Genomic DNA, 24,320 nt, shown 5'->3' on the forward strand with positions numbered 1-24,320 from the left:
TTTTTATTTTTTAGTATAGGATGATTCATTAAAGTCTCTTCTAGCTGTTGGAATTTCAGTGTTATAAGAGGGCAATATTTTAGAGTAGAAGATCTTTCTGGAGTTTTAAAAAGTATACTTTCTTTTAAGAAATATATCTGGAAACTGGAAAATTCGTCTATATGAGAAAGATTTTATTATCTCCCTTTTAATTCTTACTATGATCCTATCAGATATTGCTCCCTTCTAGCATTTCCAGAGGTAAGTATCTCTTCCTCTAGCACCTATTTATAAAATGACAATGATGGTGTTGATAAAAGGAACAGCTGATACTGTCAAGTACTTTATATTTTTAAGTCATTTGGTTTTTACAACAAAAACATGAATAGGTAACACTCTTTATTTTCCTTCATTTTATAGATGACTCATAAATCAAAATTACCAACTGCAAAAATACCAGTTAGAATTATTTTTAAATGACTATGGGTTCATTGTCTTGACTTCCTTTTCCTCCCATGTGATATATTTTATTAATTTGTGATTTAGCTTTTGGTACTTTATAGAGCTTTCTCTCAATAGAGATTGCCAAAGTAACCAAAGAGTTTGCCGAAGGAGAGAGAAAAAAGGGCAAAGACCTGGACAGTGAAGGGTTCTGAAGAAAACGTTACTTAGCTCACAGCTGACCTAGAGTCAACCCTTGTGATGCTTATAAGAGCTTCTTTCTCCCTGGCCCTAAACCAGAAATTAGGGTTTTGTTTTTGCTTTTGCCCTTCTGGGCTCTACAGAATATGTGGATGTGCTCTCTGGAGATAACAACTAGGAAACGGGAGAATCTGAAACCCTGTAAAAAGAAAGGATGCTATGTCCAATCATATTAAATAAAGTGCTCTATGTGGATCTATTTTGATACAAATATTTTAGACCATTTCAAAGAAATATGTTCTTGACTTGCTTCACACTTTATACACATACTAGGCAGTTAGGTGGAAAGGTCTTTCAGTATGATTCTTGGTTATAACAAGAAATTGGGTAATTAAAATATCTCTAGTACCAAATATGGTTTCTAAAAACCTGTTAGACAAAGGACATCGCCACAAAATTTTGAATCCATGCAGTTTGTGGTCAATAATAATTCTCACCCAGTCATCAGGAAGCTTCTGTCACGGTTATTTTCACTGCTCTTGGGGTCATCAGTGCATATTGAATAACTCCTGAATGATTGGCATGTGATGTTATTCACATTTGTACTCTAGCCTTCAAAAAAAGGAAAGGAAGTCATTTTTTCTTGGAAGAAAAACCCAATGATCATTTATCACTGCGTACATACGTATTTAAGACATTCATCCTTTCCAATATTGAACAAGATTGCTCAATATATATATCAACTTTATTGTCAAGCATGGAAAAATGTCTAATGTACATAAGACATTTTGTGAGAATATGAATTTTTAAGATTATAGTTTTCATTTTTGTCAAGCCAAATTGAAATTTGCATTTGGAAATCTGTAAAGAATAGAAAAGGAAAAAAGAAATAGACATATTGAACACATAGTATATACAAACAGAAAACTGAGGCTCAGGGAGATTACATAAATAGCATATGGCCATACAGGTGGAAAGTAGTGGAACTCTGAATCAAATAATGGCTCTTTGGTATTCTAAAACTTATTAAGAATTTTAAAACATTTACTCCTCTGGAAACATCACCATTATGAATGGAGGGCAGATTATAGTAGAAAATGACAATATTTGATAAGAAGTTTAATATATTAATTATTGCTAGCTAATATTTATTGAGTACCTACTACATAATAAGTATATACTATCTAAGTTGCTTTACATGGATTATCTCATTTGATTCATCAGCAAGAGTATAAATAGAAATTATATTTATACCCATTTTGCAGATAAAGCAAGCTTAGAAATGTTAAGAAACTTGACTAAAGTCAGAAAAATTGTACTTGCTAAAGCCCAAATTGGAAACCAGGCACCCTGATTTCAGAGTCTGAGCTCTTCAATGCTGTGCCATATCACTAAATCAGTTTCCTGAATCAACAAAATTTTAAAAAAATCCCCAAAAAGTGGAAAAAAAATTTTTACTTGAGGTCATCCAAATGCTGTGTCTTTTAAAAAATTTAGAACCTCTTTAAAAGTCCCTTCATCTGATGATTTGCTGGAATACAGTGCTGACACATTTTTAATTTTACTGAAGGAAATAAAAAATGAACAACAGAATGAAAGTATAGATGCCGTCCCACCAAACAGCATTCAACATCAAATGATATCTATCCAAAGTCTAACAATCATTACCCAAGCAGAAATATTCTAAAAAAGTGTCTGCTTGAATAATTTACTCCATTTAATTATTAATTTTTTTTTCAAAAAATTACAGATTGTGCCATTTATTATGCTTGTATAAGTAAATACTTGTCTGCTTTACAGGGGAACCAGTTTTGAAGTAGACATTCAAGGCCTGATTTTTAATCCAGTCTTAACCACTTACTAGTTCTGTACAACCAGATAAGTCTTGCAAGACTTTGAGCCTGTTTCATCATTACAATATGGGAACCATAAAATACTACTATAATGTTTTGCAGGTTTTTAAAGATAAGTATCAAATAAGAAAATGTATGTAATAACACTTTTAAGGGTGTTAAGTTTTAGACACCATTATTGCGTTACTGACTCACTATTGTTGGAATATATAGTTAGAAGGTTTGTTCTGGCACAAATTTGTGAGACAGCTGGTGAGAACTAAGGGCACCATTTGGACCAAGAAATAGAACAAAGCTAATTGGCTACACAGAGACTCAACCCGTGTCCTTAGCCTCATTAACTCTGTGCTTTACTAGGCAAGCACACTATTATTCACTCACTCATCAACCTACCTTTTATGAGTCTAGCCTTCAGCTGGGCATTGGTGATATAAAAATGAATGAACCATGGTCTCTGCCCTCAAGGAGCTCACAGTCCAGCAAGGAAAATCAGGCAGATGAGTAAAATAGTAGTTAGCATACTGTATAATAAATCAGTGCCACAACAGAGATTTATGAAAGCGCTTAGAAGGCACTGTCAATACTGACTGGAGAAGCACAGCATCCGTATCTTGTGACAGAATTTGTTGAGCCTAAAATTTTACTTCTTAAATCACTTAGATGCATTTAAATCCCACAGTTGAAAAATCATCTCATTCCTCAGTTGGAGGAGTCAAAAGCACTTTTTTTTTTCATTTAAACAATGAACATTTGTTATCTCACAGTTCCTGTGGGCCAGAAATTCGAGAATAGCTTACCTGGGTTTTTCTGCCTCAGGGTTTCTCATGTGGTTGCATTTAGCATGTCAGCAGTGGTTGCAGTCATTTGAAAGCTTGAACATGGTTAGAGGGTCAGCTTCTAAAATGGCTCATTCACATGCCTGTTGGCAGGAGGTCACAGTTTGTGTCTGGCTGTTGGCAGGTGTCGTTAGTTCCTTGCCACGTGGACTTCCCCCTAGGCTGCTTGAGTATCCTCATGACATGGCAACTAACTTCCTCCAGAGTGAGCAAACCAGAGCGGGCAAACAGGAAGTGGCAGTACCTTATGTGGCCTAGTCTCTAAAGTTACATACTGTCAATTCTACTCAAAAATGCCATTTTAAAGTGACCCATACTTTAATGGAAAGCTTTAATTTAAGAACAGAACTTAACGTGTGTTTTACTACCATGTAATCTATGCTAGGCACATCTTTCCAAATTGCATAAGATGGTTTATTTCCAAATAGTCGTTCTCCTATACATTATTTACTTATATAGAGCTAGAAATGCCAACTTGCTGTTTTAAACATAATCATATTTTTCTCCGTAATTATCTGGACAACTAATCCGTTTTGCCAATCCATTTGCATGGAAACAGAGAGCCAATGATTGGTCAGAGTATCGTTTTTTAAAAAATATAATAGTGAGGTTCAATGGTTGGTTACCAATTCCCTAAAATAAAGATCGAAGTTTTCTAAAACACTGAAAACACAATTCCATGCACACAGGATTGGTTTATGCTTTTTCAAGGATTCCTCTATTGCTTAAAGCCAGATATACAGGCCATGACAGAATTCTACAAGAATGACCCCTTTACTTGATTCTTTTGGTTTAGTCAAGCTTCACTACTACTGTACTAAAAAATAAGCAGTGACCCAGGTTCCTTGCTTTTCTTCCACCTGAACCATAAATGAGACAAATGATCTGGCTCAGCTTATGTCTTGGGGTATGAGAGGTGAATGGTACCCTAGAGGTTTTATTCTTTCTGAAATGACTGCTGAAGCATTTGGAGGAGAAATGATCTTATTATTTAATCCAACCATCTGTAAGTTTTGAGGCATGTACCTATGGATGGGGTGAGTGTATAAGTAGAAATTACTTCTTATCCTGTGTTGTTTAATGTTATTAATTCGAGAGTTTGAAAAGCTCTGTAGAAACAGAATGCATCCTACTGATAAGAATGTGGCTCTTACTGTTGAAATCTCATCGTTGTAATTACATGTTATTCAAATCAGGTACTCAGTAGTGAAAACTACTCATCAAAAGCCAAAACATTTCTACTAGGGATTTTGATGTCCCTGCAGGTCAATAAAGTCATAAAGCTCTGTCACTCTAACGGCAACATATTTTATTAGCAGCCAGTGTCCCTCAGATACATGATTCCTGCCACTTTCAGAGATGTAAACAATTTCCATTTTGAAATATATGACCAGAATCCTGATTATTAGAGCTTAGCACTGCATTCATGAAAACACACATGCTGGCATCGAAGCATTCATGAAACATTATTTCTTCTTTCCAATAAAAACTAATGATTACCACCCCTGGTGTGATTCATTTCCTCTACGAGAATATTTGAATTAGAGCAATATTTTCAAACTTTTCATGGCACTACATACATGGTGGTTTTTTTCTTCTTTTTCTCTCTCTCTTTTTTTTTTTTTTTTTCAGTCTTGCTCTGTCGCCCAGGCTGGAGTGCAATGGCGCGATCTTGGCTCACTACAACCTCCGCCTCCCAGGTTCAAGTGATTCTACTGCCTCAGCCTCCTGAGTAGCTGGGATTACAGGCACCCGCCACCAAGCCCGGCTAATTTTCCTACATACATGTTTTATAGACCACTCATGGTTAGAATCATCTTTCATTTATTTCCTTCTGTAGGTTTAAACATTTACATCACTGACATTAAATCCAAATTTACTGAAGACGTATGCACATTTACCTTATTCTGGGTGCTAGGGTCTCTCAGCTGACCACAGCTTCTGTACTTTGCAGTGGTTATTTCACACCAAAAAATGAAAACAGATTCAGTGAATAGGTGTTCTTTTCTCTATGTATTAAAACACGTTCTTCAAAATAGTGTATTGGCTAGCATGAGTTTTTCTGTATGAAAAAGTCAAGTTTCGCCCTATCAGGTACTTCTAGGTCTAACCGGTTTTCCTGTGCTACTCTCCAGTGCTTACAGCCGGGGGCAGCAGAGCTTTGTCCTGCCTGCCACTCCCGTGATGAGTGAAGACAGGAATAAGACTGCCCTGGTACTTGCCCCTGATGCAGATCATTAGACCTTGAGCAGCTGCTCAGGTCCATTAACAGTCACTTAAGCAGCAGGTAAGGGAAGCTGTGCTGCTCTGAATTAAAGGTGGGGCTGATGACTGGGAATGGGGAGGGCTCAGCTGCTAGTACCCAGCATATATATTGTGTCACATTTGGGGACACTGTTTTAAACATCATGGAGAGGTTATTTATTGGTTGTCACATACGGTAGGTGAAATGTTTTGCCACAAGTTTTGCCACAAAATGCTATATCCGGTTTAACTGTTTATTTTGATGGCAACTATTATTATTGAATATTTAGGTGGAGTCAATTCTAATGTCAGTCAAGACATATTCATCCCTCCATGTACTGAAAAATGCCATACAAATCTGTATATATGCTTCCTATACTGTAACCACAGCTGCTAGTTGACGTTCTTCAGTCCTGGAAATATCCTTCCATTTTCTAAAAAGCAAAGAAAAGTAAAATTTTAAGTAAGCAGTAGAGCAGATGTAGCTTAAAACCTCCAAATTATTTCAGGCCTCAAGCTGCTTTAAGGCTCTATTTTAAGATTCAGTACTTTTTTATTTGTTTCAACAGGAGGATTAGAGGATTGAAAATGCTTTATTGATGGAAAGTGGGAACTGTTACTCCCCCCACCTCCTCTACTCAGCAAAACTAAAAGAGAAAGCAAGTCCATTCAATTCCCAGCCAGATCTTTAAAATGTTAACATCAAATGAAAAGACATTATTCCTAAGTGAGAAGAAAAACCTTTGCATCACTGTAAGTTACCCATCATTTCCCACTTTGATTTATGCATGTGTCATTAATTCAAATTGTTCAGGAATCACCTTCAAATGGTTTTCCACAAAAATAAAAGGAAAAACCAACTGGGATGGGATATCAGTATCTCCTCTATTTAAATACAGGGTCCTGTTAGCTGCATTTGGTGGCTAATAGGGAATGATACTGTGTGCGGTATACTTTCATAATTCCAAGTACAGTCAAGTACATCTGAAACAGTCATTGTTGAATAACATGGGTAATTTAGTATTATCCACGCTATTCCACTAGCAGAATTGGCCATGACTGTCTCCTAGGTCATCATCCAGCGATAAAGGGAAGATAGGCTGAGGAAGCTCTGGCATTCAGGCGTCTCCCAGCGATGAAGCTGTGTCCCACACAGTTAGTTGTCAGTGCGGTGGTGAAGGCCACACCTGGCAGTGGCTACAGTGCGTCTCCTGTGAGCAGGGGCTGTAGCTCACCCTCTCGGAGCTGCTCCGTGCAGCTACGGCGGCAGGAGAGGGAGCCCGGGCGCTCTCGGTGGAGGAGGCTGGGGATCGCAGTGCCGGTGCTGCATTCAGAAAAGCCTCAGCCGCAGCCGGCGATGTGTGAAGTTCCCAGCACGCACTCAGCCCGGCTGCTCCTCACCCTCAAATGTTGATGAGCCTGGACGCTCCTCAACACACGGGAGAGATCCCATTTTGCTTTCTGGGAGAAAGAGATGAGAAATGAGCCGCGGAAGGTATTTGGCAATGAGAAGAGTGAAAGGCAGTTTCTTGCCAGCAGCTAAGTTGTAGAATTGCTTCGGAGGCTACCCGGGGAGTGCGATAGAATTGACAAGAAAAGAACAGACACCGTTGCAGACCAAGGCATGCCTGATTGCACGAGTCGGATCCCTGGGACGCAGCTTCCACTCCTGTTCTAACTATTTGTGATTGAAAAAAGGAAACGAGACTAGAAACACAATTGCAAGTGGTGTTCCTAAAAGGAAAACACATACACTCCAAAAGGAGGGGAAGAACAACCCAGTTGGCGTGCACATTTTTTTTTAAAGGAAAATTCCTCAGGTATGTTCTTTCCTCCGTTGCACGCACTGCTTCATCTGCATGCGATTTTCTGTCTGTATTTTCCTGTCCCTTCTTTTTGTTTGCACTTGGGAATCACAACCATGGGGTTCTCTTAGCGTAGCAGATACATTTGTAAAATCTCGGCTCTCCTGTTTTTATAATGTACATGATTCTATGGAGCATCATGACTTCTCAGTCATTGCTTTTTAAAAAAAAAATCAGAATGATAAATGACTGCTTAGTTTCCAGTCAACTTTCAGGAGAATATCTACATAGGGACAAATAGGGTTGAGATGAAAGGCTGGGATATTCCATAACCCCTTGGAATTTTGGAAGAAAAAAATAGAGCTCAACAGAGAACAAAAGTTGAGGGCTTCTAGGAAAGGGTTAAAAGCCAAGATGTCATACACTAGTGTGTCACCCAAGTGTTTTTCCAGCTCAGCATCCAGTCTGAAGCAAAAGAAGCTTTACCAATGATTTTTTTATTTCTGGTTCTTCGTCAGTTCTTCAAGAAGAAGATCCTGCAGATTTACTTTCAAGAGATGAATTGCTTAAATTGTGTGCTTGGTTCTGTTTTACAACTGTTCTGTGGTGCTCAAGGAGGCAGTCTAAAAAAATCCCTTTGGTCCAACAGCATGAGTAAACCCTAACTTCTGCAATTACATCATCAATATACTTGTATCATCAAGAGTAAGACAGATATACAACAATAGTAATGTTGACTGTCTTTAGTACCTAGACGGAGATGACAACACTTAAAAATCAATTTTCCTCGTTAGGCTTTTAAGGAAAAACAGGAAAGAGGTTTGAGGGTGGGTAATGCATATAAAGATTAGTTTTAAAATACTCTGCATTTCTTTAAGAAGCTAAAATTGTAAGTTTATATAATTTTGAAATTAATGAAAAACTTAATGATTTTTAGAAAATCATCTTACTACCTTTTGCTCATCAATACTTTTCATAAAAGTGGGTTAAATTGTCAATAAATTAAATGTGTATATGTCTATATTAAATGAGATTTTCTGGAGGGGAGAAATGAGAATAAGAAAGTACTACATTTTTGTATATATAAAATATTTAATAGATTTTTAGTGTTAACACAGAGTTAATGTCAAAGCTCTAGGACCCTGGCTTTTAATTATTGTTGTTCCCACTTTCTTATGATTAAAAAGTTCAAATGCAATAGAGGTAAGTGGGCTTTAAATTGTCATTTATGCATACTGTAAAGTAAATCACCACCCTGCTCTTTGAAAACTATAAACCTCATTTTTGCCAAATGGTAGCGATCTGGAGCACTTAGGCCGTAAACAAAATGAGGAAATCATTTGTTTTAAAATTCCACGCATGACTATAACAATAACAATGTCAAAATATGGTAAGTATAGGCAATTCTTGATACCAGAGGAGTGATTTAGAAAATGAGCAAAGTATTAAGTTTGTGTTTGTTAGTAGGGAGTGAAAAATATTGTGTGTTTCTTCTTTGTTGACATCTTGTATAAAGAAGCTTATGATGTCTGTAGGTGAAACACTATAGCAGTAATTTTACTGAATCCATTAAATAGTTTTTTAAACTAATAAACTGATCAAGGATCATCTAAAAGAATATTTGAAACTCTAATTTACAAAATTGTATTTTCAAGCTATAATGGAATTTTGTTGAGAAAGTAATTTCAGTAGAATTGCCAATGTTTTTTTCAGTAGAATTTGAAGGTGGATAGTAGGTAAGGGTTTATTTCCTAGCATTCAATAATTTGTTGTTAGACTTCCATTAAAGAAATCTGGAAACTCCTTCCAGAGATCATCATCACTATGTGCTAGGTAAATTCATGCCCAGGTGAAATACGAGGTAAAGTGTTAGCAAAGCCTAGAGAAATCACTTTTCATGGGCTTATTGTTAATAAAGTAAACTGTTTTCCTTTCCAGGCCATATAATAACTTGCTATGGTTGCTAATCTTTAAATGTGAAGCAATATAGTATGTGGTGCACAGAACTAGTTGCTTAAGAGCCCATGGGTCATTGGAAACACAGGATAGTTGCAGTGATTCCCCTTTTAAAGACAAAACACACCAAATGTATGTTGGGGCTGAGGTGGGGTTGGGAGGAAGGTCAGTGCAGAAGAGTATGTACTTCATTGTCTTTGCTGATTTAGGGCAAACCTCTGTTTTTTGTAATATCAGACACTTTTGGTATGATAATATCTTTTCCCCGATTCTCCAGGCACTTTCATTTCTGTTAACCTTTTCAGCTAATGCAATGCATAAACCCTGCCATAACTTCTCTGAAGTATTATGCCACCTGTACGTTGTCTTCCAGTTTCAACATATACGTTTCTGTTATTCATTCTTTCCATCCCATAGTCTTTACTACAGAAAGGCATTCTCTAGAATTTTTGAAGACATTAGAATCGTTTTGTCACCCAAGAAAAATAATCCTGCTTTGATCTAGAAATTTTAAGAGTTTTAAATACATGCCAAGTTTGTTTCTGAAATACACTTTTATAGCCAGAAAGCCACTTTCTAAATAGGTCATAGTTTGTACCTAATATCAATTCATTTGGTAATATGCATTTAGAATAACTGTAGCAAAAATTGCAAATTTAAAGTATCAAATTTGTATTTCTGTTGTTATTACAAATCCTTTCTGGATCTTAAGTTGTCTGTGGTTGGATCACTAGGCTCCAACTTTCTTCTAGCTTAAAAAAAAGGATTTATTAATAGCCCTCTCAATCTGTAGCTTTTGAGAATGCAAAAGACTGATCACCAGTTCTATAATCTCTACAGAGAAAATGGATGCCACAGCAGTATTTGTTTCACTTGTAGTCTTTTAAGGCATAGGAAGGGAGACAGGAATAAATATTCTAACCTCTAGGTCAAAAGTCCTCCAGAGGAGAATTAGACAATAAGACACACTGAATCGTTTCTCCATCTCTTGTCAAAATGGTTGTGATGCAGTAGGCATAAATGTTTCCCATCTCTTTTATATCCTAGTTATATTGTATATTTTAGTCTCAGCATACAGAAATTAATTATAATCTTGATATGGAAGAGAGTTTTATATTACTCTTCCTATGTAAAGAGTTAAGAAAATATTTTGTAGAAATAAATGCTAGATAGAAAGATAGGAACTCAACATAATAAATTGTACTCAGAGATTTCGAAGTATTTTTTAAAAGTAATCATAAAAGATGGGCTTCCCTTTCAAATATTTTGTTGTCTCCCTACATTTTCACAATTCCATCTTCAGCTTGTCTTTTGCTCCCAACAGCCAATTTTTGTTGGCCCAAATCCTGTATTCAGGATAAAACATACTTTGTTTCTGAGCCTTCTGGTTCTTGAGAATCTGGGTGCAATATGTCTTTTTGATGGGGAAAAAGTGTTTTGCATGAAAATATTTTGCTTCATGTGTTTTATAAGTTGAAATTATTTACTCTAGAAGTAGCTTCTCCAAGCATGTAAAATATAAAAGAAAAAGAGCAGTGATTGGACAGAGTGGGTGGCTATTTCCATTTTATAGGTGGGAAGAACTAATGGCTTAGGCACATTCCCTGAGGCACGTTTCTGAAAGGGGGCACTGATGATATGGTCTCAGAATAACTGGAGGAAGAAGGGTTGTGTTTTGAATCACGTCATTGTTAAGTGGCACACAACTGAAAAAGTCTAAATAGTTGCTTTATTAATGAGAAATCTTAAGTAAAAATTACCAGTGAGATAAAGCTAGAGAATTAATGACACATTCCAACAAGAGTCCAGTGCTTTTTCCTGTCTCATAGAAAGTACTGTAATTAATCAAATCCTAGCTCAGTCACCAATTGTCTGGGTGAACTTTGGCCATCATTTTCTTTGTAAGCCTTTGTTGTCTGTTGGACTGGTTAGATGTTCATGAAGATCGCTTCTAGTTCCTCAACTCAGAGATTCTATAAAAACTGCACTGTGCAGACTCTGTAGGCTTGACTCCATTTCAGATGTAGTTATACAGAATTACTTGACTCTGACTTGCTTCTCCTGAGAGGCTAGAGGCTTGGTAAATAACATTTGTCTACCTGATAAACTGAAGAAACAGTGTTCATGGTTTTAGAATTGAGTAAGAAATTTGTCAACTTGTTTTCCTTCAGACAACAAGGCAGAAGTATTGGCTTAATTATAATCCATGTAACTGCACGTTTTGTATAAGGCTCTTTACTGTGACTCATTAAATATTTGCTGTAGCTGTGATAGATGTTGAAGTACTGCTACTTTGTTAACAAGAAACAAATAGCATTAGGATACTTAGCTGCTAACTTTTTAAGAGTCATTTATGGAACAATGCTTTTAAAAGTAAAGAATATGTACCTACTCTACTTAGTTACTGGAATAGATTGACTCTCTCCAGTGCCTTCCTCTCTGGATTGGCACACTCAATGAGAATATGTTAGACAAAAGAGGGCTGCAGGGAGCTCTCATGGCTGAAGGGGAAATTTAACTATGAAGCTTCTCAGACCTAAGGAAAATTTATATTTCCTTGTCACTTTCAAAGAAGGTTGATTGGTAGGAGGCAAAATATATGGATAACTTCATATATGTAAAAATTAATACTTGATTCTTTTTAGAAAATAATCCCTAAAATTAGAAGATTTTGCTTAATTACACAAAAACTTGCCACAATATTACTGGAGAGTGGTTGAAGAGCATATTTTTTTAAATAATAAATGTAACGCTTGATAAATAAATACAGCAAGTTAAAAAAATTGCCTACCGTAATTGCTTTCATTCTCCATTTAGCCTTGAGTGGGAACATTCCTGATACTCTCTTTCTACTTTTTGTCTTGGTGATCTGAATTTCTTCAGTGGCCTCTATTACCGCTTTGACAGGATTTCCACTAACACGTCTCAAAAGTCAAGAAATTCAGCTCTGGGTCTCTCAAGCAGCTCCTCTTCCTAATTGCTTCAGCTTCTCAGACCCAAATCTCAAATCATCCTCACTGCCTTATCCTTTCTCATGGCTCATATTCAGTTACTCTTGTTTTCTCTTTAACATGTGGTCTCCAGCCATGTCTTCTGTTATCTTCCTATTAACACCACCCTAGTTCAAGTTCTTATAACTTTACGCCTAGAATACTGCTTGAATCTTCCAATTGTTTTATCTGTATGATTCTTTTCTCTGAGCATCTGTTCTGCATACTACTGCCAATTTCATTGTCCTAAAAAATGCTTTGAACATGACATATGTCACTCCCTGATCAAAAATTTTCAAGGACACTATATTGCTTATAAACTAAAGCCTTAAATACTTAGTATGGCAAAATATTTTTTTTTACAACCAAATCTGACTGCCTTCCCAGCTTTCTCTCTTTTTCTATTTCCTTATCCAGTCTCTGCCCCAATTAGACAGATTATGCACAGTTTCCAGATACTGACATTTTATACAATCCCACAGTAGTAAATGATTTGTCTGATTGATTTACTAATGCATCATATACTCTCTTATGAGATTTCTTCTTTGGTCTTGGATTATAGTTAAAACCTATATTTTTGCATGTTACTTTTTAAAAGCCTTAGCTAGAGAATAAATCCCTTAAGTACAGTGTTTGTGCAAACTTTGGCAAGTTACTTAAAATTTCTGCATCTGAATTCTCAACTAGAAAATAATGACACTATAAAGACCATTGCTTCACAGAGTTTACAGGAGGATTAAGTTAAATAATATAAAGGAAGTTCTCAGTGAGCACTGGCTGTAAATTTGTCATTATCTGTGTATTGAAGATAAATGCTCAGTAAATATTTGCTTTTATATTTGAAATGTACATGTTATTAGAGGAAAAGACTGGTAAGGGAAGAAGAGTATGGTATGCAAAGTTGGAAATAACAAGAAAAATAATTCAAATCAGAAGCAAACTGAAACCTCTGCTGTGTCCTAAAATGGTAATGACTTTATCGGCACATTTATGGCAAATTGGGATTGTTTTGGACAGCCTATTTCTGATTAAATCAATTGCCCCAAGATTCTAATATAAGCTTATATGTATTTTCCATAGTGTTATGACAGCAAATCTTAGCGACTTTCTTTTTTTTTTTACTCTTTATTTCTTCTAAAGAAAACACGGGAATACATGTGCAGAACGTGCAGGTTTGTTACGTAGGTATACGTGTTCATGGTGGTTTGCTGCACCTATTGACCCATCCTCTAAGTTCCCTCCCCTCAATCCCCACCCCCCAACAGGCCCTGGTGTGTATTGTTCCCCTCTCTGTGTCCATGTGTTCTCAATGTTCAGCTCCCACTTATGAGTGAGAACATGTGGTGTTTGGTTTTCTGTTCCTGTGTTATTTTGCTGAGAATGATGGTTTCCAGCTTCATCCATGTCCCTGCAAAGTACATGAACTCATACTTTTTTATGGCTGCATAGTATTCCATGGTGTATATGTGCCACATTTTCTTTTTTTCTTCTCAGTTTTTTTTTAAATTTTATTATTATTATACTTTAAGTTTTAGGGCACATGTGCACAGTGTGCAGGTTTGTTACATATGTATACATGTGCTACTATGTATACATGTATACATGTGTTACTATGTATACATGTATACATGTGTTACATAAGTATACATGTGTTATGTATACATGAACTGTCTACCACCTGCTCCTGGGAACAAGAAGAGAGATTAGAGTCTGACCAGCAACCTGATTTATTCTTACTCTTCAGGCTTCTGATTTCAGTAACTGTGGTGAACATGAATGTCAGGATCTAGTGTATATGTAGCTCATGAACACAACCACTGAAAGGCAGAAGATGTATAGCTATGAGAGTGGTGGAAGACGGATTTTTATTAGTAGGGGAGCTGCCTACCTGATGTCATAACCATGTCACATTATAGGTCAATGTCAACTCACTGTGGCGTTTGTCTTCCTCTTATTGATCAGTGGGTTCTGAGACTACTACTTTCGTCTGTTTGGTTTTTGTAGTAACAGTATTTTCCTCATTGGGTGTGTATCCCTTATCCTTCCTCTCTTCCTTTGGTCTAAATCTTCCCATTTTGACTCCAGCTGATAATCTCAACTTTCATTTACCTCCCTCCTGAGCACATCGAACGTGTTTATGTTGTTGTTTCTACTACTGTGGGTCCTGCTTGATGGCATCTAGCTCCCAGTGGATTTTTCAATAGCCACGATTATGGAAAGAAATCCAGGGAGGAATCCCCAATGATCTTTTTTAAGTTTTCTTGGGGAAATTCTTAGAGCATCTATCTACTTCAAGACAGGAGGCAGTGTGCCTCATTATAGACAAGTACACTCACCTGTGATATTTTATGTTGGAAGAAAATTTCTCAAAGAGTGAACAAAAGGTCTGAGCAAAATATGTCTTGAAGTCCTTGTTTGAACTTGAAATGGGGAGGGAATGCCAATTAGGAGAGACAAAGTGTGGGGTCAACTCTAGAATCTACTGAGAGAAAATTTGAGCCTAGCTTTGTAAGTTTTCCTTTTGTTTCTCGATTTCGTGTTACCTTTCTCTTAAGACACTTGATACTATAAGCCTGGATGAATTTCTCTTATAGTTGATTCCACTTCTCTGTAACTCAGGCCCTACTGGCAAGATATTATTTGTTGATTGTTGTTTTAGAAATATACAGAATCCTTCTATAAGAATGAATAAGACATTTCTTAGAATTCTGAAAATTTGATAAGTACAGAAGATATGAAAAAATTCCAAATTTAATTAAGATTATAAAACACTAGATATGTTTTTTAAAAATTATACAGTACCAAGAAAGTACTTATTAAAGTAGTTACAGTTTCTGGATGTCTGTTTTTCAGTTGCTTCTCAGTTCAGTCACATATTGCCTCACTTTTCATTGTGAACTTAATCTCTTAGTTCAGTTATCTAAAACTCCTAGAGGACAGATAATTTACTGTACTACTTAACATCAGATGAAACTGGACCAAAAAGCAAAGCCTGTTATATGTTAATGCAAATAAATTTGTTACTATATGTCTGTGAAAGTGAGTGATAAAACCAACCAATCTGAAATGTAGTGGAAAGACACTCTGAGATCCTATTTATCAGGAATTCAAACATTAATGAACAATTAACTAATTTATGGTAGTAGCTTTAGAATAAGGATAAATATAATAGATATTTACAGGTGAGGATACTACTTATAGATTGGCTTACCTTTGTCTGCAATATTGCAGAATAAGATATACATTATAATGTCATGAAAGATTCGTAAGATTTCTCTTTAGTGTTTTCTACAGTATAAAATATTAAACTATGTTTAGCATAATTTGTCTTCATTTCACTTCCTAATTATTTGAAATTGATAAACAGATATTTTAGATAAATAGGCATTTCTTGGTTGGTTAAATAACACATTGTTAGTGATGAGGAATGGCTGTCTGGGTAATTCAAATTTTATTTTATTTGGCTTGGGAGGTAGTAGAAATTATTGGGAAAGTAAGTTAACCTCCTATATGGATTATTTGCCTTGGGAGAAATAGGCCTGGATCCTAACACATAATCTTGCCAGAGGAAAACAATTGGTTTTAAAGAGGAATAGAAAAGAGATTGCAGTTACACAAAATCCATCACTTCCTCCAGAATAGCAATTCAAAGCCATCATCCTACAGAAAGGAAAGTAGAACATCAGTTCTAAACATGAAAGACAGGCTTTTTGTTGTTGTTGTTGTTGTTGTTTAATATTCTGCAGCACTAGCAGGCTTATCTTAGTTACCTTTTGCTTACAGTACTTCTGCAATTCATTTGCAAAAATGTCCTGAGGACTCAGCAATTGGCTCTGAAAGAAGATGGGGCGGGACTGTCATGGACAACAGCAGATAGCCAAGCTTGGGTTTGAAACATGCCCACAAAATTCGGTGTAGCAATCCCAGTGCACTGATGTGACTGCGTTTACATTTTCTGTTCTTGCTGTGTGCCTTAGGCTATCTGAAGGATGTCTCTGTTCTTTCCTCATTGAGAGATATATTTCCTGTCTCGAGTTGCTGCTTTTGCCCTAATTAAACTATCTATAAAACATTTGGCATCTAGGGAGTTTCTTCTGGGTTAATTACAGAACTGTGAGAAGCTTTTGCAGGAGAAATGAAGTTCAGTTTCAGACGAGATGGGTTTGTGTGAGTTTAATGTGTGGTTACCTGTGCAGAGGCCTAAAGGTTTGGCTTTCCCAATACTTCTCTCCCTCACCATCCAGGCTGGTCTGAATTTCTAGTGCCTGTATCTGGCTTCTCTTCTATTTTCACTAGACTGTGAGTTCCTTGAGGGCAAGTCTTATGCTGTTGTTCTCTTCACTGCAAAACTAGTAGAACGCTTACATATTTTAGGTATGGGAGGAGGAGGGAAGGAAGAAACCCTGGTGAATTAAAATGGTTCTGATGAGATACAGCAGTTTCCTATGTTTGACATTATTAATACAAAAAATAGTTCTTACATAATTTTCTTGATATTTGAAAGAAGAGGGGATGATATGTATTATTATTGGTCAGGGAGAATATTCTAGACAAAATGCTTATGGGACATAAAAAAATAACAAAATTGTTGTGAGTAGAGAGCAGGAGGCTGTTTTTGTTATTTAAAAAGCCTTTGGGTACTTCGCTAGGTTGCACAGAAGAAATGTGAAGATGAATCAAAAAGGATCTACCATCACAAGCTCTTGCATCTTTTGGGGGAAGGAAATATGAATACAGAATTATAAGATTTAGTATTGCAACAGGAACGGTCTCCTAGGGAGGATTTGAAAGTACATTCTTTCCAAGCAAAGAGGTAAAGAGATATCTTGGGTTAGAACAGAGAAAAGTATAGTAAGGGGCAGGGCTATTGTTGGGTCTGAATTTCATGAAGTAGACATCAAAGAGTCACTTCTTGCTGCAGGGAAAATCTACTGTTTGTTGAAATTGCTCACTTTCCAAACACTCTCTGTTCATTCCATTCTTAGAGGGCAGGGTCTGTTGCTGTTTGGCTCACCATTGTGTTTCTCAAACCTAGTATAGTTCACAATATGAAGCTGGTGCCCAGTAAATATTTATTGTGTGAATGAATAAAGTGTTGGTATCTCCATATTGTCAGTATTTTTAAAGCTTTTGAATTCAAATCCAGGTTTCTAGCTAGCTAGATTCCCCTTGAATATATCTTTCACTTCTTCATCATCATCAGTAATCTACTCTGTGTTGACTACCATGCAGGTAGTGGGCTCATAAAAGATTCTTTTAAATAGATGCCATGCTTGGTGTGAGTAAAACAGTACAGAGGAAATTGAGCTGTCTCTCTAATGTCAGCATACGGGTCAATATTTTTGAATTTGTTAAATAGATACCTCCCCTCCAAATTGTGATCAAATATTTCTCATCTAGACACTGTATCTCAATTGCATTTATCAATGAAGGCAAGGTTATGCAACCTCAATTACAGTCCTGGAAAGCTGTCAACAAAATCTGATTAACAAGCACTGCTTAATTGTTAAAAAAAAAAAATATAGGCATTGTTTCTTGGCTTCTGCCTGAAATAATAGCCTGGTAGGAAATTCATGGATTTAAAAAAAAAGAAAAAATATTAATCCAAACAGTTCCTGAAGACACCACAGCAGGGCAGTGGCCTTAATTAAAACTATAACTCCTCATGTTTTACCTATTTTGCCATTAAATCTATTTCTTCTTTGGCAAATGTAGGATATTTCTGTTTTGTTTATTATGCCACGTAAAACATGTTTTCTTTTTTTTACTCTCAGATATACAAATAGCCAAATAGAATAATATCTGCAAGTTAACCATAATTTTAAATTCTCTAGGGAATGAGCTTTTTGTTTTCAGGAAAATTGTGCTAAATGCCTTTGTAAAGCAGTACTCATCTTGATTTACCTGTTTTTGAAAGTATGAACTTATTTATACTAATGTATAATTGCACTATTCTTGAAGACAGCAGTCAGCATGGCTACTCTGACAGCTGCTTTAAAAGGGGGCTAATCCTAAGTGCTGACAGGTAGCACTTAGTTCAGCAATAGTTCGGCATCTCAGAGTTTGGAGATCTCTGACACTGTCATGATAAGGAAACCAGAGGAAAAAATGGGTGAAGAGTCTGACATGATTCGATATTTATGTTTCTTCCTGTGACCCTGTCCATTATTCCTAAGTAGGTTAAAGGACAAGGCTTACTTACTTGAGGCAAAATTCATAAAGGGAGAACAGGTCAGCTTGTCCAAAAGCTAAACAGGCCATGATAACCAGGAGTTTCTCTGCTGAATCTTGGGTAGGCTTGCCTTCTCACTGAAAGAGAGATAGATATGTTTACCCTATTAAAACATACTCTCTTAAAGACTCTCTTAAAGGACTTTAAAAAATATATACCTGTTTTTGTCCCATTCTCTTATTCAGGACTCTTTGAATTATCCCAGACATGCAGATAATTATTCCATGTATCAATGGGGTCATCGATGAAAAAGAGATTATGAGTGAAAAATGAATACAGAATTATAAAGCTTTCAAAAAACCCAGCAAAGGTTAGGAAGATTAAATGCAGAGCGAGAATGAAGGGGCTCTTCTGTCTTGCCCTCTGCTAGCCAAGAAATTGGTGATGCACCTCTAGCTTCAATTGACCTATTTGTATCTGTATATGAAGGACATATTGGAGTTACACTGAAGTGCTATATAATAAAATTTTAAAATCTTTTGTTTTTACTTCTATTTTTCAGTAGTGATAGATGCACAGATCTTTCCTATCTCAAACCCCCTTCCAAAAACTAAAAAATTTCTTTATACTTTCACTTTTATAGTTTAAGTGGATTCAAGTTTCCCTACTAGTAAAGCTTGAACCTCTAGAGCCATCTTGCCATTTTGTTCATTTACAATCAAATTGGACCAGGGTTATGAAGCATTTCCTCAGTGGCTTAACTGGGTGACAATGTATTTCTCCTTGTCCCTATCATGTAATTTCAGCCCTACATTTTCTTAAGGGTCAGAGTCAATTCCTCCTGCCAAGTCTAAAGTGGCCAGGTGGCAACCATATGTTAAAAACCATATGATTTATCCACTGTGTCTCCTGATAGAAGGAGACCCCCTCTGGTAACTAGGTCCTATATAATGACAGAGAACGAAGTTGTAGGGATGGGGAGTACAAATACTCCAGTGGAACACTGAGAGTGGTAATAAGTAGGGCCACACCTACTTCCATTCCTTGGTTCCCAGACTCATGTATTTTATCTACTGGGGGCACAGTACCATGTGATAGTCATGAATTTAGGGTATATACTGCTTTCTGAATTATGAGACTTCTTTCTATTAGGGTATCATTTATAACCTGGTACTTGAAATATGCCTTAGAAGGGTATATATATGTATATGCAGATTGGAATTCTCTGGGCTTTGTTGTGATAGGAATAGTAGAGGGGTATATAATGTTAAATTGTAAATGGTGTGTACTTCCGTGGGTCCAATGCTGCATCTCCACTAAGATGAAGTAGACCGCTCGGTCTAAAATTATGTGGGTGGGAAAGGTAAACATATCAAAAATCATGTCGATTCTAATTAAAATAAAGCATTGTTCTTTCTAGAGCAGAGAAAGTCCAATGTGATCAATCTTTACCAAGTGGCTGGTCCATCTTCTTGAAAGCCGTTGTATCAGGTGCTCAACCTTTGTCTCAGCTGCTGGCAGATTGGGTATTTGGCAGCAGCAGCACCTAGATCAGACGTGGTGAATCTTACTGGGAAGGCTGTCCTCAACCTTCTAATCATCCATTATTTCTTTTGCTTGTATAAATTAAACAATTTCTGTGGAGCAGTGTGCATCTGCTTGCCTCTAGGAACTGCATTCTATTAGCCATCTCCATAGCTCTAAGTTAGGCCTCCATGGCTGCCACTCCAATGTTGCAACTTATTATGGTAATTGCATCCACATTGTTTCTGATAGTTAAACACTACTACCTAACCTCAATTGTTTTTGGGATCCTATTATTTCCCTTGTTATCAGAGCCTAGTCCTGTAACATACCTGATATATAGATGATAGGTATCACTGAGTTACTCAACAAAGTTGTTCAGAATCTCACAATGACCTTACTTATCTCACTGGTGAATGGTGTGTACTCCTATGGAATATTCTTGGCTGATAGGTTTTCTGGCATTATATAGTATATTCACTCTAGTACATCTACTTCTCTGAGACTTATTATCCCTTTCTCTACCGTTTTCCATACTATTTCTTAGTGCAGACCATGAATTTTCAACCTTTTAAGAATTACTCTAGTTTTGTGTTAACATACCTCCTATGGGTCCTTGCCAGGTGTTAAATTTAATATCACTGGAGAAGGAATGTATCCCATAATGATACATTCTTTTCTGTTTAACTTTGTATACCTCTCCATTGATGTAGCACTGACCGAATCCAGTTCATATGTGCTCTCCCAATTCCTACTTGTGCATACATATTGGTGAGGTCTTACACCTTCTTCAATATATAGTCTTTCTCCTCTCTTAACAGACCCTTCCATTTCTCAGCTGGAGAATGCTATGACTTTACTCTAGTTGTTGGTCTGGAGGTCCAGGAGGTTGTTTGTGGTAGATCTTCATGGTGGATGCAAAGATTTTCCTACAAGTAAGAAGCCTCCATATTGTCTTCAAGCAAGGATGAAGTGCTAGCGCCAACAAGAAGGAGAGGGTGACTTTTGCAATCTTAGAGGATTCAGGAAAATCCAGGGATCCAAGAGTTTCAGGTGAATTAACCCAGATGTCCTATCCCATGACTCACAGTCCTATTTTTCCTAAGGCCTTGGCCTTGGCAAATCCAACCTGCCCAAGCTGAGAATTCAACCTTCTCTAGAGATTTATAGCTCTTATGATTAATTCCTGGACCTGGTGCTCAGCTTTATCTGAATCTGTGGCAAGAGGGAAGAATTTATATGGTGACACTGGAGGTCTGTTGTCTTTCAACTCAGCTTTACATTAGTAATGAATCACTCTTCACTTTTGTTGTCTTTCTGTACTGCATCAAGAGGCCCTAGCAACAGTTACTGTATTCCAGAGTATGAATCGCTTCTTCCCCTGAACCTCTCAAATACCTGAGATAGAGTATGTATGCACTAATTCATTCCCTTCTACTCATATCCCATCCCAGTCTACTGCCAGTGAAAACGTTAACAATCACACTGCTATAATACACCACGGACTATCCATTTTCTACATAGCATCAGTGATTAAGTCCTCATTTCTAGTCTAACTGAGGACATAGATAAAATATCTTATCTGGAGTCACTTCCTCAGTGCTCCCTTGCTATCAATTTTCTTAGGTCAGATTCCCAGGGAAGTAGGCTATGAGACAGAGAAATATATGCTGAACTTCTTTTGGATTAGGTAGAGGGAAAAGCTGAGCTGCAATGCATTTGCAATAGAGTCTTTGACCAATCTCACAGGAAACTCTGATGTCAATATGGTCCCTGTATTAAAGCAAGGGGTTCAAGCAATTGAACTCCCACATCCATTAGTCATTGGATGTATAAAGCAGCAGAAGAGAGAGAATGAGCGCTTGACCGTGAACCTCTCTCAGGGAGTGAGTCAACTATGAACTCTTGGCAGCCAACATAACATTTTTGAAAGTTGAAGGGATGAGTGACTTAGTCCTGAAGTGGGTATCTGTGTGGCATGTTATGGCTGTGCCACATCATGTCTTTCCATTCATTCTGAGAGAAGGTGAGGATGGGAGGCTGGAATGCAAAGATTATGGTCGGCATTACATTGACTTGAGTATTAGGGATATTCAGAAAGTGTATGCACTGTGGGATACCTCTTCCATGTCCTTCTTCCTCCAAAGACACAAAAGTTTACTCAGAGGATATTCTAATTGTTGTTGTTGTTGTGTTTTTTTAATCTGCAATGTTTTAGAAAATAGCAGATTGTGGTCCCATGATCTGTGGTGTCAAAGATAGTCTCTCTAATTTCCTACAACATTCTTCTGGGTCTTTGCTTTATAGCTGTAGTCAAGGCCTCAATAATGGTCTGGGCTATGTAAGGGGAATGGACAAACACAAGTATAATTGGAGCCCTATTCTTAATGTAGTTTTATTGAAGAGAGAGATTTTACCTTCCTTTTTGAGAAGGAGCTTTTGATGGATAGACATTGTATATTTTTACCCCTGTGCTTATTATAGGTATAAAAAATTTCATATTACCTTCTTAATTTCTTCCTATTATTTCAATTACACCAATACTTGGACTTGCTATAGATGAAGTTATTAGCTATATCTTTTGTGATTATTTATTCTCAGAGCTTGCTGATACTAAGCATGTTTTATTTTCAAACAGAAGAGACGTTACATGTATAATTTGGTATCCCACAATAAGAATATCAAATTTTTAAAGAACTGGACTTGATATTTAATTTCCTTATTGGCAGCATATATTACCTATACTTATATGGAATGTACTCTATCTTTGCAGAAAACTTTAAAAGATGTCTTGCTATCAGGTATTTTGAAATAATTTATTTATGGATTTACTTAAAGAGCACCTTAAGATACAGGAAAATGAAATTGCAGCTCTCTTTAGTGTGATGCTAATTTAAATTTTAATTATAAATGCCACACCCATTTCACTTGAGTGCCTTGAAGCATAAGTAATGGGCTTTTATCCAAGAATTAGAATCAAATGAAGTTCCATTGTGTGAAGAGAATCACACTAGATCAAATACTCTAAAGAGGAAAAGAGGGGAGGATTCTAATTCTGTAAGCATCTATGTTCTAGTCTGTTTTCTCCCGGTGCAACATTCATTAAAACTTAAAATTCTTACTTTTACTACAAAAGAAGGATGCATTTAGAGTTTTGCACAATTAATGAAGGGAGAACAGCTTGGAAGCCATGTCAATAGTCAAGTGTAAATCTGTGTGGTGAGGATTAATTGAATGTGTTTTTTAATGTGTATAGTATAGTGTCTGAAATATTGCAGAACCTATATAAAAATGTTTAATATTTTTAGTATTTTTAAAATAAAAAAACAAGATAATGACCTCAAGGGAACACTGATGAGGGCCTGAACTAAGGTGGTAGCTCTGGGAATGGAAAAGAGGTAGGAGGTATGGGAATGAGAGAAATTGTGAAGTTAAGGTTCATAAGATTTAGAAACTGGTTAGAGATGTGTGACAAAAAGATGGAATGAAGGGTGAACCTGGATGTCCAGTGTGTATAATTAGGATAACATTGCTTTTGTATATAAATATTCTATGAGAAACTGATGTGACATTATAGTTCATGAATGAAGATAAATTTGAAAATATTAAATATGAGATGTTAATGGTTATATAGACCCAACTGGTCAACAAACAAATAGGAATTAATGCAAAGAATAGAAGATAGATGCAGACATATTGATTTGGTAGTTAGAAGAAAGGGGAAGAAAAGTCTGAAAAGAGGAGAGGGGCCAGTGAAGGACTTTGTTAGGGCTTATTTGTAAAGAAGGAAACCTACTTAAATTGGTATCTTACTACCCTTCAGATAAAACTCTCATTAGCCCCAGTCTTCAACCTAGAAATCAATCAGAAAAAAAGGCAGCCCTTCCCTCTGGGGCCATCTGGTCTCTTATTTCCCCTCTTCTGCCTCTTGTCTGCATTCTTTGCCCGCCCACCCCACCCCCCTGAAAGTTTTTTCAATGTTCAACTTTTACAAGGTTTATACTTGACTGCTTAAGTAAAAACTTTGTCACTTTCTTGTTGAAATGCCTACAAAGGCCTGATGAAAGACTTCATGTTCTCTCTCAAGTTCCCAAGAGAGAAACTTTCTGGACGAGTCTTAATCATGTGACCACCCGGATAGAAGTAGCTGTGGTCAGAGAGAGGCTCCAGCAGGTCCCATTGTCGTGGAAGTAAATAGACTGATTTAAAGAATGCCAAGTAGTTAATGGTTTCAGATGCAGTGATAGGTTGGAGAAGATTAAGATTTTATACAAATACTTTTTATGCCCAATAAAAGAGAAATTTCAGTAGAGTACTGA

General features: G+C 36.6%; 1 protein-coding gene across 2 annotated transcripts in view; it reads left to right on the forward strand.

Annotated features, from left to right (window-relative positions):
* The window catches only part of UNC13C (unc-13 homolog C), a 787,554-nt gene that overhangs the window by 134,450 nt on the left and 628,784 nt on the right, over positions 1-24,320 (forward strand). Inside the window, exon 1 of one of the 2 annotated variants that reach the window (XM_009429165.5) lies at positions 6,640-7,374. The exons of the other annotated variant lie outside the window; for it this stretch is intronic. The gene's annotated coding sequence lies outside the window, so the exon portion shown is untranslated. Of the gene's footprint in view, positions 1-6,639; positions 7,375-24,320 lie in introns of those variants that run through there. 2 annotated transcript variants of the gene reach the window in all.

Source organism: Pan troglodytes, chromosome 16 (genome assembly GCF_028858775.2).
Source record: "Pan troglodytes isolate AG18354 chromosome 16, NHGRI_mPanTro3-v2.0_pri, whole genome shotgun sequence".
Classification (NCBI taxonomy): domain Eukaryota; kingdom Metazoa; phylum Chordata; class Mammalia; order Primates; family Hominidae; genus Pan; species Pan troglodytes.